At 42.7% G+C, this 12,611-nt stretch overlaps 1 long non-coding RNA gene across 1 annotated transcript; it reads right to left on the bottom strand.

The window, feature by feature from the left end:
• Positions 1-426: 426 nt before the first annotated feature.
• On the bottom strand, positions 427-12,225 carry LOC127023770 (uncharacterized). Its single transcript, XR_007767473.1, has 3 exons — positions 12,175-12,225; positions 661-1,032; positions 427-546 (listed from the first exon to the last, which is right to left on the bottom strand). It is a non-coding gene; the product is annotated as an uncharacterized LOC127023770 (long non-coding RNA).
• Between the last annotated feature and the right edge of the window lie 386 nt (positions 12,226-12,611).

The following is a 12,611-nucleotide window of genomic DNA, read 5'->3' as shown; positions in this document are numbered from 1 at the left end:
ATGCAGCAGCTCTGGACCCAGAGCTCATCACAGTGGCACAGCTGGGGGCTGGAGAACACCACTTGGATGCCTTGTTCCAGGAATGAGGACCATTTATTCTCAAAAAAAAAAAAAAAAAGAGTCAGATACCTGCCTTTTTTTTTTTTTTTTTTTAAGTCCCAAAAATCCTTCAAATCTCTAAACTCCCCAAAATCTAGTAGAACACTCAGACCCCACAGGCCCCTCCGTTTGCAACACGCTTTGTGCATCCACAGCTAGGACATGATGAACTGTTATGAGAATTGACTTTGGGACCTGGAAGTCCTCCACAGATCGCTCACATTCAATATATACCAGTTATATTTTAATGCTAGGAAGGGAAAAAAAAATCTAAACATCATTTTGCAAATGTTAAGCTATTAAACTAGCAAATGATTTGAGACAAGAGTAAGTATACGGGGTCAGCTTCTCTTTCAAACACTTCTAGGGTACATTATGTGTAGCATGCTTCATGCAAATACCATGGCCTTGAGGTTTTTCCTTGTGGCTTTGTTCATTCTCTCATTTCTGCAAGGAGGCAGGAGGAATAAATAGATGTTTTTATCACCACTTTTTTGCTTTCAGAAAGTTCACATATTGCATTTTTGACATTATGTAAATTAAAAATCACCATGGCATTACCTGAAATAAACTATTATATCACTCCTTTCACGCTGCTCTAGTTAAGATACTGTCAGCACTTCCATTACTAGCCCTTATTTCAAGGAGTTTCAGACTTAGTTGGTAGAAAGGTGGGGGATTTTTTTCTTTTTTTTTTATATGGAAACTTATAACAAATTCCCAGCCTGGGGAAGAATTTCATTTTCTTCAGATTTGAGCAAAAACTACCTGTCCATTTTATTGTTCAAATGCAATGAGAAGATTAACCCTCCAAAAGTTTGAACATTAAGCAGAAGCCTTATGAAAGATATTTCTCAAATGTTGAAAACTCAGCTGGGAAGTTTCCTTGGAGCAGTTCGTGGTAGAGGTTTAGATCTCGGAGCAGGGCACACACTGCAGTGGAAAAAGGAGAACCATTTATAACAATTAATTTTCCATTAAATTAGGCCAACTGAAGTCTGACTGAAGCTCTGATCAGTGGGACAGATCGTCTTGTGTGTTGGGAGTTCAGGTACCCCAGGAGCTTGCTGTGTTTGGATCAATGTTTACCTGTGTCTGTGTGCTTATAAACCCCACGAGGATGGACAGGCTCATCACACCGTCCTGTATTCGGTCTTGCCTAAGCAGAGATTTTTGTCTAGGGCTTCTAGGTAGCAGAACCCTGAAGTTTCCATTACTTGGCCTACATATATATACACGCACACAGATAATTATGTGATTATTTAGTATAAGTCTTCAATAATATAATAGAGTATACCTCAGACTACAAATTCAGTTTTGCTTAGTGTGTACTCTCTATGCATATGTACATGCACACTCAATAGAAAGGCAATGCACTGTCTCAGGATACTGTTAAATTTGGCATCTTCTCCTCAGAAATGGCATTTGGGTGACTAGGGTAAGACAACAGCTCTGGATGCCTGCACAGGGCACATCCTTATTCCCAGGGGTAACTGCTGGAGGTCCCAATGCAAAAAGTCCTAATGATCAGGTGTTCCCAAAGGCCAGCCTGTAAAACCCAAGTCACATTGCAGGCAGTACGGATATGTACCGTAAAACAGCTGAATTCTATTCTGTAGCCCTAGGTTGATACACTTCTCCGGGCAATTCTCTTCCCAGTTCTGGTTTACACTATGTCAGCCTCACCAAACCAGTACAAAAAAAAAAATCAGCCCAGCTCTGGAATTGGGGTACAAATATTGACTACCTTGAGGAACCAGGAGAGTCCTGACACGCAAGCGTGTCACCAGTGAGCTTTGGAGAAAGCGTTTGTGTCCCTGCTCCTCCTTGCAGGCTGAACTCTACACACATCTTTTGGAAGATACCTGTTTTCAGAAACAGTTGTGCAGAAAGGAGAATAAATTTGGTCTCCATGTCGGGTAGAACAAGGAGTAATGGACTTAAATTACAGCCAGGGAGATTCAGACTAGACATTAAGATAAACTTTCTAACAGCAAGGGTAGTTAAACACCAGAAAAGATGGCCCAGGGAGGGCGTGAAATCCCCACTCTGGGAGGTTTTGAGTACAGATTAGACAAATGCCTGACAGGAGTGACAATTTTGATGTTCCTTTGGGGCAGGGGATTATATCTTGATTTCCCTTCCAGCCCCGTTTCCTACAGCGCTCTGGAAAGCCTTTAGAAATCAGAAAGAACACATATTTTGATGGCTTACGTCCTACCCTGCATTCCTCTGTGTAATCAGTTGGTCTGGGACACCACGCTCTGGCTGTCTCCTCGGGATCGGTGTGTAAATGCCATTAGCTCTTCAAATCTACCATCTCCCAGGCTGCTGTGCAAACCCGCCTTTGGCAAACAGCACTCAGGGCAGGCCTTAAAGGGTTATTCTCAGTGGCATCTGTCAGGCAACAGGCTTCACAATGAGTGAGCACCAGGAGTCATAGAAAACTTTTTTAAAATTAATAAAGCCTTTAGCAGGTGAAACTAAGCCCCTTTCTGTTGGCTGCATCCGAGATTTCTGCCGAGTTGCTGCTAATGCATCTGCCTTCCCCAGCAGCGAAGGGATGAGAGTCCAATTTGTGAGCCACAGGAAATTTCACAGGCAAAACGCAAACAGCCAATTTCAGGCTTTGTTTAGAAATATTTTCTGTGTTTCCTGCTGCTGCAAGAAACCAAGAAGGGGAAAAAACCCAAACAGGAATTCACTCAGCCTTTTCAGTGCCACTCATTTTTCCACCCCCAGTAAAGCAAAATTCAAGCTATAAAACTGGAGGGAGCCACAAGGTACAGAGGAAAAGCTGGTAGTCTTCATCAGCTGCTGCTTTGCACTGCAGCCCTCTCCTCTTCCTTTCTCTGACGTCTTCATGCCCTCTTTTCTTGCCTGCCCTGTTTCACCTCCCACATTGTCACAGCCCCGTCCTCCCCCAGCCGCCGAGCTCCTTCTGATATCTAAACTCTGCAGGACCAGAGATTGCCTGACTCCCTATATGATTCATGCTCCTGGGTCCCCACCTGGGCTTCTTGCTGCCTCTTTAGTCTACCTAGAGGCAAACTAGGCAATATACCCCTTTTTCCAGCCTAGGCTGGAATTAATAATTGATTAACTGCCGAGACAGTCTTGGCTTGTTGTAAAATTTCCCAAGGTGGATTCATGTGATCATATATTGCCTGGCTGAAAACACACAGAGATGGCCGCAAAAGCAAGTATCAGGGAGAACCATACGTTTTAAGTTAATTTCAGTTGGGGTAATTTTTTGGCTTGTGCATCTCTTCATGCCTTTGGTTCTGTAGCTCACCTTTCAAACCCAAAGAAAAAGCAAACAGCATTTTCTTCTCCCACTATCAAGCACCCATCTTCACACGCACAGACGTTACAAGAAGGGAACCCAACATTCAGAGCCTCAGCTACAATAGTCCCTACACCTTTGAGCTGCTTATACACAGATTTCATGTTCAGAATATGGACTCAGTTTTCCATAGTAGTCTTTCCTATTTTTGTAATCATCTATAGCCATAATGCTGGCAAGTACAGGGACAGTTAAAAGGGACTCAGACTTTTTAAAAATATATGTATGTAGGCACATATATATATTTTTCATTTTTGGATGTTTCCCTTAATCATATCTTGAATTAATGCAGGGCTTGTTCATTCGGAGCTCTCATTACCCTCTTAATTAACTGTGCACAGATGGAAAAAGTCGGAATTGCTTCACTCGAGTTGTTCTGCTAGTTTTAAAATGAGATGGCAGATGGAGGACAAGGCAGAAAGGGCTCAGCTCAGAGGTAGGAGACAAGTTTTCAAGCTGTCACAGAAACGTCAACAAACGCTCCATCTGTTTATGAGGTGTACCAGGCAGAGGCAGTTTTAAGTGCCATCCACAGACGTGAGTTCAAAGAACTCCAAACAATTAGCAGCAAAATGAAAGTTGCAGTTTTGGTTTGAGATTTGCCAGGACATTGTCAATTCATATTGCTGACATCGGATTCGAGAGCAGCCAGCAACACCACTTGCAGCAATATTCTCAGCATGGCAGCAGCCAGGATGAGCTCAGGACCCTCAGGGCATGCATTGGCTTGCTAAGACTACATGCCTAAAGCTCTGCATACAAGCCTCAGAGAAAGGAGAGATGTTCCCAAAGGCCCTAAAGCAAGTGAATCTCTTGAGACTAATAAATAACCCTCAAAGAAGAAGCTCTGAGCTTGTTCCCTATGAGCGTGAGTCCACAGAAAGGAAGGGTCCTCAGTTGAGGACCCCAAATGCAGACACAGTCTTTGAGGAAAGTCTCTCCTCTGGTTTCAACTTCCCAGAAGTTTTCTATAAATGAATGCAGGATCCCTGGAACAAATCAGTGCTAGCCTTTGGAAAATACAGGCAATCGACTGTATCTGAAACTACATACACAAGGTGATGCAGGTAAGAAAGAATAAACTTCTACCCTCTCCCTTCCTAGAATAGCTCTTCTTGAACTGCTCCAATGGGATATTAAATTGTTATCCTGTTGGAAATAACACATACATGCTGATCTTTATGTGGGAGGGCACATCACTGTTATTAGCATTTTAGAGGAGCAATAGCATAGTGTAAAATAACCATGTCAGGGCTATATGTAATACAGTGGCATTGGATATTTAAGTAACCTAGGAAGCCTACGAGGAACACATCTGTTTAATACAGAAGCCAACTTATGTGAGCAGTATACGTCTGTATCTAGGCTTTGTTGGTTTATATATGGTTAGCAGGCATGGTTATTTGAAACTGAATTGTACCCATGTGGTTTCCACATAGTCAGAGACGCTAGAAGAAATACACACAAAAAAGCAGTTCTGCACAGCTTCTTGTGAAATACTTGCTAATTCTTTTTCCAGTAACTTGAGTTCTTTTTGGGCAACACCATATGTTACAATGATAGGACCCCATCTATATTTCAAATTCAAACCCCATTTCAAAACTGAAACTATGGACCTGAATTTTACTCAGCTTCAGAGGTATCTGGATCTGCCTCTGGTCCAATACCCTTCATGGCCTTTTTTTTTTTTTTTTTAAATGAACAGTTTCCGGACAAACTAAAAAGTAATCCTCTGACAAATGCTTATAAATGACATTCCCAGCAAAAACTGCAATGGAAGGTTTTCCATTTCCTCTTGATATGGCGCACATTTATATGAAATCCCAACTGCTTTTTCCTAGCTCATCTCTAGCCCCCCATCATGGGTCCATACCATACAGTTAATTTTGTTCAGACCCAGCTAGACATTTAGATATTTTAGACTCAATTGGAAGGGAACATACATGAACCATGAAGTACTGTCCATTCTGAGGATGCACTGAGTATTATTTACCAGTTGAGAGAGAAGAGCAGAAGACCAGGCTGCCTAGTCCTGTTCATAGCTCTGTCAAAACTTGCTCTGCAGTTTTAGGCAATTATATGTTGCCCGTGTGTATGCACCTACATCAGCATTTTGGTTCAGACCAAAAATGTATTTTTGAATATCAAATCTCACTCTTTACTACACTTCAGCTCACATGGTGAAGCAGGCTCAGTGCACACGAACCAAATTGCTTTTGGATGAAGCACACTCCTAATGCACTAACGAACAGTCAGACTTCGGGACCAGACCAGAGGTAACCTAAAGTAATTCCCCTTAAATGATTAAAGCATGGACACTGGTCCTTTACATCAACTGTTTTGCTCTCCACAGGTGTTCCCATAGGGCCACACTACTTGCCAAGCATAGACACTGCCTCTGCTCTGCATTATTCAGTCCTTCCTTGGGGGACTGACAGTATATTGTTTGTAAGCATGCTTTGAGGTGGAAGGGAATGTTTGAAGTGTAAAGTGATATAGGACAGGTGGGATGCAGCTCTAGTTTGCTGTGGAGAAGCTGGGCAGCTGAGGACGCATCTTGTGTTGTACAGCCTGGAGTGCAAATGTTTTACCTGGTTTTGCTTGGAGGCGGAAAGGGTAGAGTTAAACCTATGTCTGAACTAAACCATTAAAGGGCTTTCAGCAGGGTGTGAAGATCCACATGCCCAAGGGGAAATCACCATCTCAGTTTTGCCTTCAGTGCTATTCATACACTGTGTGTTCAGGCCTCTAAACACTGTCAGCCCATCGAATGATGCTCAGGCTGCAGAGCGAATGGCTACTGGGAATATGAGTATACTGAACTATAAAGTTTTGTCGAGAGCAGACCACCACAGGTGACACTAGGACACTACAGCTGCCCACAGTTCATCAGAGAGGAACCCAGAAATGTCCGAGACCCTGCCAGAAAAAGCATGTGAAAGTGATTTTCTTCAGACTGCTGCCCAGGAAGCTTGAAAGGCACAAACCTCACAAAGCTGTTTCTGTAGGAAAAAGAAAAAAGGAGAAAGAAATAAAGGAGAAACTAGGATAACAGCAGAAGCTAATCTCTGTGCATGTTCTCAGTCTGACAGGAGAGCACCCTTCCCAGGGGCTTCTTATCAGAGCCTCAGCTCCCTCAAGGTCACAGATCAGGGTAATTACACTCTGATAAGCACAGCCCTTGCTCATTTGCAGTTAGATACTGTGGTTCCTCATTTTCTGCTCTGAATATTGGGACAGCATCACTGCCCCACAGCACCCGCAATAATGTACTCCTCCAAACTGGTTGCAATTCAAAAGCATGACATGTAATTCTGGTGTGTACACCTGAAAAAGCTCTTTAGGAATCTTAGGTTCTAATTAGGGGCATGAGATGCCAGTGTTTAGGAGTCTGATACTATCAAAGGCTTGTTGTGGAGTAAAATCCTACAGGTAAAATCCTACAATCCAGACCATGGAAAAAGCCAGTATCTGCTGTAATAGTCCTTTTTGGTTTTGTCATGAAAATCCTGAGGAACCCACCATCGAAACACCAGCAATGACTGGAAAGGGCAAGGATATGTTCATCTCCTGGGAACCCTGCAGCAAGCTGAGAGATTAATCAGTCCAGTATACTTCATCCTGGGCTACTCGTATTTTTAGTAGCTTCCTATGCAGCTTACAAATTGCTCCACAAAAGTGAATCACACAATAGCATGTGCTATAGAGTCTGCTATATCCTCCATAAATAGAGGACCATCCCACATGAATCCTGTACCAGACAGTTCTCCAGCCTCTGGGAGCACTGGCACGCAGAGGTTGAGGCAAAGGACAAGATCTTTTCCTTAGCCATTACCAGTCCTAAATTCAGCATATATTCCCCTTAAGGATGCTCTCTGCAGAAGCCCTCTAAGAAGCTGATCCAAACAGACCTACTCTCAGACAGACCACCCCTAGAGTCCTTCTGCAACCTGGCTGGACTGGAGGTTGCTGCGAGGAAGACTCCCTGAGGCATTGCTGGGTTATGAATTTATTTAATGAGTGAGCAGAGAATAGTTTCAGTTTTAGAATATCCCCCCCCCTTTACTCTATTCTAAAAGAGGTACTTAAATCATCCCAATGAATAATAAGGATGCTCGCCAACCCAATTTAAGGCAATTTCCATTTCAGTCCCAATATCATCCTCAAACATACTTTTCCCTTCATCTGTGGAATGGCCTGTTCTGCACAGCACCTTAAATAGAAAGTGCTACGCTAGCTAAATGCTGCCTTTCAACTATTACAATAAATATCTGACAGTGAAGAAAATAAGAAAAGAGGCAGGCGGGGACTGATCTGCCTTGTCATATGCTAGCAACCTGGCACTGAAAGCTTTGTCAGTCCATTAGCTGCTGTTAATTTCCTTGTTCTTCATGGCAAAGGTGGCCATAATTGGTGGAGCTGCTGGAAATATCACATAAATGGGGTGATTCACACTCAGAACTGTCACTGTAATAAAATCCCATTTAGAAAATGTCCCCTTCACCCAAGGAAAAAACAAGCTTCAGAGACTGCCCTCCCTCTATTTTCTCTTGTAGGAACGCATGACCCATCAGCATCAGACAGGAGCACAGATCTGTCCATCTCTGAAGACTAGTCATAATTTGAAAGGGACATCAAGTCTGATGGCCTATAATCAGTTCAGACACAACAGCTTTTATTTTATTTTTTTTTAGTAAGACTTTTCAGACTGGACAGAAACCAAAGAAACAGAGATAAATATAAAATGAGCATAAAATTCTTGCCATTACCGGTATCATTAGTGTGTGTGCACTTCAGGAAGTGATAGATGTGAAAAGAAATAAGCAGAGCTGACCTGGGGAGATGTAGCACACCAGGAGTCAGGTCATTTTACTCAGCAGTGCTCCCTCTTATTCAGACCTCAGAGATAGACTATACACCCCATCTTTTCACCTGTGAGATGGCAAGAGGTGAGGGGACACCTTAACTGAAGGATGGTACAGCCCTTTTAAACATATGGAAATTGTACAAAGCTCTAACAAAGTCCGAGAAGGAGCAATTTTAATTTTCAGTACAGTCCAAGATTCATATGGAAAAATCCTTATTACTTACTTTTGGACAAATCTTAGCTCTGTTTAGATATCATCATAGATGTCAACTAGTTTTGTTGAAGCCACCAGAGTTTGCAAAGCAGCTGGATTTCCTTCAGAATGTTTAAAGTGAGATCTCTGCCATATTTGAATCCCATTGAGAAAGCATGGAAGAAACACAGCTATGGGATCTCCCCTGGGCTAAGAGGCAATACTATATTCATCTCCCAAAGCCTAGAAACTGCTTGCTATGTTTGAGGGTTGCCTTCTCTGAATTTCTGCTCAGAGCTTTGGCCCCAATAGCAAAGCCTCTACTAGCTTTGCTGTTAAGACAGTCCATACTAAATTAATATTCAAAAGGTTTAGTTTGAGTACAAAGCTCAGACTCAGTTGGGTAGGTGACAACTGGGGCATGAGGTACTCTCAGGAACCCTTCCATACTTACCACTCAGATTCTGAAAAAAAACCAAAATTGAAGTGGGATATCCATCCCTTTTGGTCTACCCTGAATATCACGGCTGCTGGGCAGAAATATGTAGCTGGTTGGTTGGTAGCTTGTTTAATGTACACATTAACTCAGAAGACCTATCACTTTCATTAATAAATTTCCAATAATCAGAAAGAACAAGCAGCATAGATATCTCCAAATATTTTCACTGGATTAAGTGAGTCTTCAGCATGCCAGAAGGATTAATCCCAAGCTGACACCAAGCAGGTGGGTGGAGGCCCAGGTACATGCCCAGCTTCTGACCTCATGTGTGCCCAATTTTGCCCAGAAGCACAGTACAGAAAACACCAGCAAATCAGGGTATGCTGCTGTGAGGTATCTGAGCATGACTCTAGTCCTCCTTAAACAGATAACAAGGAACATTTGTGGTCAAGGGTTTGGTGTTTCCCCTTCTGACTGGGCTGGTTAGGTAACGCTTGCCATTGAAAGGGCTGGATTTGGAATGTTTTGCAGCTGTGCTTCCTAAAATATTTACTCAGTGTCCACTGGAGCAGTTTGCAAAGCCATCAGCAATCACTCTAATCTTCCTGAGCAGCCTGAGTGAGCAGTGAAATGAAAGACTTTACTGAAAGTCTTCAAATAACTGGTGAGATTAATCTTGTCAAGTGTAAACACTTCTTGACTCAGCAGTGGGTTGCAGTGGGGAATATGAGGCTGGTCTCCTTTTTTGACAGACCTACAACTGCCAGTTTTCCCAATTATCACAGAAGAAAAGAAACACAGTCTGGATGATATGGTAGGAAAACCTACAATGTTAGGGAGAAACCTAACCTGCAGAGCTGCGATGTTAAGAAGCACAGTGTGTTTGTTAGCTCTCTACTCAAGCAGACGTTACTTCAGTAACAAAAAGCTTTCCTGGAAAACAGAGCATGCAGGGTAAGGTCTCTGATCTCCAAAGGCTTCTACCTCCCTCTCAGCAAGGAGGTTTTGTGGGGGATATATATGGACAATCATATTTTCTTGGTTACAGCAGAAGACAATTGATGAGGAATGTCCTGCCCTTTGCCCACACAAGTCCAACCAAGGATAATCAAATAACCTTGGGAAGCGTGCTCTATTTTTTAGCCTTTTAATGAGATCAGTCTTGTTACAGCCTTGCCAATCTCCCAAGTGCCTGGAGCTCATCTCCAAGCCAGGAGCAGGACTAATTACTAACGGCACCAGGTCCAGAGAGATGAGTAACTTCAAGACTCAAGACAAGTGTGTCAATTCAGCAAAGCACTTCAGCACACAGAACCAGATCTCATTGACTTCAATAGACCTGAAACATGCATTACGAGTTAAGGATGTGCAGAAGTGCTTTGCCACACAGTAGTATTGTGATCAGGGGAATATCATATGACCCAAACAACCCTATAAACCTGATGCTTGGGGGCCTCCCTCCTCAACCTTGCAGCTTAGTAGGACACAGTAAATTAAGACTGAGTGACACCGAGGAATACAAAGCACTCCAGTGAATTACTGCAGCAGCCCATGCCTTTCAGCATTGCCTACACCAGACAAATAAGTACCTCAACATCTCTCATAAGCAATATCCTGAATTGGGGCCTTAAGCACAGCCCTAACAGTTGGTGCCAACTATTGTGATAGCTGGAATGAGCCAAGGAAAGCAGGAATCTGGCTTGAAACCAAGCACAGGTTCTGAAGATTAAGATATTTTAGCTAATGAGGAGGTGTAGCAGAGAGAACAAGATACAGAAGCAGTAGAAGAGAAAAAAAGACAGTGGGATGGCAGCCTTCACAGGAATTCACAACAGGGCAAATCATGGTAGAATTATTGTGTTCTGTTGTAAAAGGCCACAGCAGGACCAGACAGCAAAGGAAAAGCTGTCCTTTGTAGCATCGTTGACCTCCCTTCCATGAAATATCCTCCTTTCTGCCAAGGTGCCTGTGGCTGTAACACTGTAGTCCATTTGTGTATCCTTTGCAAATCATTATGTCTTTATGATGACCCGAGTCAAATAAGAAGTTTCACACTAAGAGTAATCCCCTTTCTCTCCAGGATGAGATGACATCAGGAAACACAATTGAGTCCCACATCTCTGTGTCAGTAGTGTTGCAACTTTTTTTTTCTAAATTGTTCTAAAGTATTTATCACTTTATTATACCCTCCTCCTTTGCAAGAGGTAATTATCAACACAAGCAATCTCACTGCAGTGTCACTGATAGTCTGTACTACTTTTGACTCTTCTTAACAGTACACACAAAATCAGTTCCCTAAACACTTAGTAATTGAACCATCCTTATCCAATGGTGTTTTCTCCTTTGACAGTCTCCAAAGATAAGATATAACCTCTGAGTTTTATTCACACAGACACCCGCCTGCCAGCTCCCCCCCTCCATTTTAAAAGTGAATTGCTATTCAGGGCTACTGGAAAGTATCAGATTAAGAGGAGAGTGATGGATGATGCGCTATAAAACAGGTAACAGCATAAAACCTTTATGCCCCCTACTCCCCTCCCCACCCCCAGCACAGTATGCAATAATCCACAGCAGGTCTTTAAGTAGTTTGAGTTTTCTACTGGCTCTCACTGCCTTTCACGGTATTTCTGCAACAGAAGACAAGCATGGCTTCAGGATCTAGGTAAGTAGAAGGCACATAATACTATAGAGTAATTGAAGTTGGAAGGACCTCTGCAGGTCAACTGGTACGACCCCTGACTCAAAGCAAGGACAACTTCAAAGTTACATTAGATAAGCTGATAATAGTGATTATTTAGGACCCCTGTGGTCTGTCTGAATAAAGACAGCTCAAGCTGGCTTGCTTTATCCTGTCTTTAGCCTTGCTTAAGTCAGACCACCTCTTTATCCCAGAGGGCTACATCTTCTCTCTAAGCCAAAGACACTCACTGAACTCCAAAAGAACACCATTACTGCATTGCCTAAAGGACTCTAAGTTTAGACAACCCTTTCAGAGCGGGGGGGGCGGGCGGCAACAAAGGGAGGAAGAATCTCTCAACCAAAGCCAGCAGACAGAACCAGACTAGAACCAAGACTTTATACAACTCCTCCCAGTTTTGCCAGCAGCTGAGCACACATCCTTCTCTCCCAGCAACACCCAACTCCATAAAAACATCAATATTCCATCAGAGAGAGTCTTTCCATTGACCAACAAGCTTTCCAGACTAACAAAGACTATTATTGTGCTTTACCTGGCTGTAGCTTTTGGCCTCCACCAGCTCAGGGCAGACTGGAACCAGGCACTCCCAGGTGAGAAGGTCTGCAGCCAACTGCAAGGCTCTCCTTTAGAGCTAACAGGGCTTAGGTGCCTCCCCCTTTATAGGAAAGAGGCTAATCTAATTAGCACCTGAAAACAGCAGAAATGAGGTCACTTGCTTCCTGTGTAAAGCTTAATTTTGTGTAATTTATTTTTACATTTTCTAATTGAATGAATATTAATTAACTGGAGTTTAATGCAGAAGATGAAGACATTAAACTCTCATTAACAAACACTGAATCCTATTCATCCCCAAACACTTCACATCTGCAGCATTAAGTTATCAAAGAAAAAATTCTGCTATGATTTATGTCGTTTTCCGGTGGAAAAAGGGAGGCAATGAATCTACTTTATCAGCTAATTATATGCACG

This window comes from Gymnogyps californianus, chromosome 18, assembly GCF_018139145.2.
Source record: "Gymnogyps californianus isolate 813 chromosome 18, ASM1813914v2, whole genome shotgun sequence".
Lineage (NCBI taxonomy): Eukaryota > Metazoa > Chordata > Aves > Accipitriformes > Cathartidae > Gymnogyps > Gymnogyps californianus.
Note: the sequence above shows the minus strand (reverse complement) of the source record. Positions and strands in the feature narration are given on the sequence as shown.